Raw genomic sequence first — 5,000 nt, forward strand, 5'->3', positions numbered from 1 at the left:
TGGATTTCAAAGGACTGAATGTTGGGCGATCGCCGGTAGCTGGCACCTCTTTAACGATGTGCGTCTCTCACCCACCGTAATTCCGAGATGAGATATCCCTCCCCCCCCCCCCCCCCCCACAACCCCCCTATTTTTAATTTCATCTTCAAAGCAGGGCCATCCGATTCCAATTCCAGAAGTCTGTGGTTGAATGTCATTTATTATGAATGAGACTCACGGTAGACAGTGAGTGGAGCGGAGGGGAGGGTGGTGTGTGTGTGTGTGTGTGTGTGTGTGTGTGTGTGTGTGTGTGTTTGTGTGTGTGTGTGTGTGTGTGTGTGTGTGTGTGTGTGTGTGTGTGTGTGTGTGTGTGTTTGTGTTTGTGTGTGTGTGAGGGGGGGGGCAGGCTGGGGAATAGGGAGTAAGATACAGTCATGTACAACCTATATACTGTAACTAGAACATGCAATCCCTGCACGGCATTAGATATGCAGCAGCATGCGACCATTAAGGATGAGAGCTAGATGTGGACATATGGAGAAGAGAGAGAGAGAGAGAGAATAAAAGAAGGGCAGAAATCCTGGGAGATGTGAGTTTGTGGATGCATGTAAATTAGGCTATGAAACTCACTGCAAACATCACAGGCACTTCACAAGTATTAGTAAATGAACAGCAGATAGGAGCGCAGTAAACAAGTAGCTTAGTAAATAAAATGTTTATGCTAGTGACATAAACACGCGCCCGTCCGACTTTTTTGCTCTGCTGTTGCCAGGGTTACGTAAGATTACATAACAGCCGTGTGGCATGAGTAATATTTAATAATGGCTAGAAGCCCAGAAGGACGGCATCACACTCTTCCACTCGCTCGCGTCTTCATCTTTAAATCAAAGGCCAGAGAGACACGCTCACAACGCTCTCCCCTGGGTTCCATGGCGGCGCGTTTTCCACCGCTGTCTGGTGCTTCAGAGCGTTCCGCTGCAGAACCCGCTGCAGAACCCCCCCTGGCCCCCTCCTGAGGCTTCTGGGGAGAGTCTCTCGTCTCTTTGTTTTGCACACAAGCCCAGACGATCCGCTTATGACAGCACCGATATCAAAGCCGTACAGCTCCCACCCCTACCCCCCTATCTCTTCCTCTTCCAACCACCCCCCTGCTGCTATGGAGACGTCTGGGAGGTCAGGGAAAGGTCACGACCCATACGTTACCAGCATGCTCAGAGGCAGAGACTCCTGACAACGTCTGCCCCATGCTGCTGCATAGCACTGGAAGACTCTGTGAGTAAATATGGATCCCTCTCGCCATCAACTCAGCGACATTAACAAGTCAATGGGGAACTAGAATGAAGCACTCAATGGATTCTGTTCTAATTAAAGGCACGGTAATGTACACTCTAAAGTACTACCAAACTTTGAACATGAGACAAGCTAGTTTCCCCATCTAAATATACACACACAAGTGTCCCAGAAAACTGACCAGTGCCTGCCCTCATCGTCCTTTCTTTCTTTCTTTCTTTCTTTCTGTCCTTCTCAAGCTTTCTCAAGCTTTCTTTCTTTCTTTCTTTCTTTCTTTCTTTCTGTCCTTTTTTAAGCTTTCTTTCTTTCTTTCTTTCTTTCTTTCTGTCCTTCTCAAGCTTTCTTTCTTTCTTTTTTATCTATCAATCTATCTATCTATCTACAATCACACAGATGCATTTTAAAAAATCTCCATATAAGTAAATATTTTTACTGCCTCTTTCCTGTACTTGTATGCACACCTTAGACACCTTTTCAACATACAGTTATTATTTAACATACAGAGTAAATATATCACATATAACATACAGTAAATATATCACATATATATTTCAAAACACTAACCACCTATCCACCATGTCTCCAAAAGCCAAGGACTGCATCACATTCAGAAACATGCACACACGCACACAGACACACACACACACACACACACACACACACACACACACACACACACACACACACACACACACACACACACACACACACACAATCACAATATCAGAATCTAAATAGGAAAACTGGATACAAATTCCATATGCAGCTTAAACCTACACTGTAAACACCGAAGTGCATACACATTCATTCAAACGTATATAATCCCCCGAGGGCTCTTACAGCCGTCCACATACAGTATACACACACACACACACTACACACACATACACACACACACACACACTACACACACACACACACACACTACACACACACACACACACACACAGGACACACACACACACACTACACACACACACACACACACACACACACACACAGACACACACACACACACACACACACACACACACACATACACGCATCGCACAGCTGCAGATATTATCTCAATGACCACAGGCACAGATAGGCAATGCACACAAGCAGGCAAGCGAAAGATACTACCTGAGCAGAATGGATAAGAGATGACTATATAAATCACCCACAGGACTGGAGCTAGATAGTACAGGGAGAAGATATAGAGAGAGAGAGCGAGAGAGAGAAAGGGAAGAGATAGGGATGAGCAAGGGCACAGAAAGCTACAAAGAGAGAGAGCGAAAGAGAGAGAGAGAGAGAGAGAGAGTGAAGACGGGAGGGAGAGATGTGAGAGGGAGGATTAAACATTATCGGAGCAGGAATGGTGTGGTCAGGTCATCTGTGAGTCAACGACAAAGGTGTTGAGTGATCCGAGTACGGCAGCGGCAGCTAGCGATATCTCAGAGTCTACGAGGCTCTGCTCTCAACACCCCCCCCCCCCCCCCACCCCCCCCCCCCCCCCATGTCCCTACCTTCTCCTGGACAGCAGGTGAATGTGCACGAGACCGAACCACTGGCTTGAGATCAGTAGCAACGTGCTGGCAAACGCGCGCTCCGTTTCTGTATCGCGATAACTCCCGGGTCCAACGTGACCCCCCCCTTTTGAGTACCCCACAAATGCCTCTCTCAATCAGGGCCTTTGTCTGGCATGACGGACAGGCCGGACGACTGATGGACAGCTCGGGAAGGTTCCCGGATGAACAGACCGAGGTCATGTGAGAGGACTGAGGAGAGATGGGAGGAGCGAACAATAGGCGACCCTTACAGATTCGCCTTTCATTCACACGCACACTGGTACACACACACACACATACACACAAGCACGCACACACACACTCATGCACACATACTTATATAGACGTACATGTATACATACCTCTGCATGCATAAACACTCACGTACACGAGCGGAGCCTTACACGTGCATGTGCGTGCACATACTCTCACACTAATGTGCGGACGAACGCTTGCTCAAGAAAAAGAGAAGTTGCTACCACTACCTCAGCCACTGCTTGCACCAGCCATCCACAAAATTCTTCCCCTCATTTCCAATCTACTGCATTAAGTACTCCGCAGAGTTTAGGAAAAAGTGCGATTGTGGGGTCCCGAACAGCGATAGATGAGACACAAAGCTACGATTTGCAGCAGGCCCTTCCTTGTGCACGCGCACACACACTCTCACTCTCACACACTCACACACACACACACACACACACACACACACACTCCCTCCCTCAAATCTCATTCACGGCTCCACGAGCTCCCCATAGCCGGGCCCCTAAAAACGAGATGTTCTGTGAGCGAAAAAGCCCTCTCCCTCCCTTCCAGAACCAGAGGAACGGAAACGATGCGGCCGAACCACAGAGATTAATCTTTCAGCGCGAGAACTGGAGAAAAAGATAAAGGGAATGCAGAGGAGAGGAGGGAAAGAGAAAGAGAGAGACAGGGGAGAGAGAGCGAAAAAGAGAGTGAGACATAAATCGAAAAAAGAGAGTGAGAGAGAAAGAGAGAGAGAGAGAGAAAAGAGGAATGGAGGGAAGAGGGAGTGAGATGGACAGCGAGAGGGGACAAACAGAGCAGGACAGAAGTGGAGATTCTCTGACTGCGGGGGTTAGTATTTAGCAGAAAGACAATCAAAAGTTCAGGACACAAACACACACAACAGTAGCAACGGAGGACATAAGACAAGCAGTCGAAGCAACGAAGAAAAAGAAGAAGCAAAGTAAACGAGAAATGCACATAAGCGTGAAGAGATAGGGGCTGAGAGAGACATACTGTATGCAATGAGAAGTAGGTTGAAACACACACACACACACACACACACACGCACACACACACACACACACACACAGGGAATAGGACAAAGGCGCATGAGACTGTACCAGTGTAGGGTGCAGCGGATTGGACCCTTATTATCTTTCGTCCTCGTCCGAAGATTCAGTCATCACCTCATTTTACCCTCTTCAGCTCTCCTTCTCTCCGTTGTCTACTCTCTCTCCCTCTTTCTCTTTCTCTCTGTCCGTCGGGAGCTTCTTTCATTCTCTCCTTCACTGTCTCTCTCCCTCCGTCTCTCTGCCAGAGCATGCTTTGCCTCGGTCGTTCTTCCTCTTCCTCCTCTTCCTCGTCCAGCGTGAGGGGCTTGTCACGTGAAGAGTCTCTCATCGGGGAGTGAGAGAGAGAGAGAGAGAGAGAGAGAGATAGAGAGAGAGAGAGAAAGAGGGTGAAAGGGAGATAGGGAATACCCTTCAGATGGCGCAAGGGAGACGAGGACGAAAAAGAAGCAGCCCGAAAAAGACAAAAAAAATGAGGAGAAAGAGAGAGTTAAAATGGAGAGATGGACGCTCGGTCTGGTCTGCAGGAGCGCAGACAGGCAGGCAGGGCAGGCGGTCAGGGCAGGCGTGCAGGCATGATCCTGGGGCCTGTGATTGCAGGGGGGTCCCTGGAAGTGTAGACTGAACCACGTCAGGTCTCGCTAAGCAGAGGCCACAGCAGCAGCAGCAGTAGTCGTAGTAGTAGTAGTAGTAGATAGTCACAAATGGCAGGAGAATTGTAATAGAAGACTGAAACAATACAAGTTCAAAAGAATAAAGCTCCATTCCTGATGTGGATTTCTGAGAGGCAAGCTAGTTGTAGTGCACGCACGCGAGGAGGGAGACACAGAGCGAGAGAGAGAAGGAATCGGTCAGGCTGCATGTG

Source organism: Alosa sapidissima, chromosome 21 (assembly GCF_018492685.1).
Source record: "Alosa sapidissima isolate fAloSap1 chromosome 21, fAloSap1.pri, whole genome shotgun sequence".
In the NCBI taxonomy this organism is placed as follows: Eukaryota; Metazoa; Chordata; class Actinopteri; order Clupeiformes; family Clupeidae; genus Alosa; species Alosa sapidissima.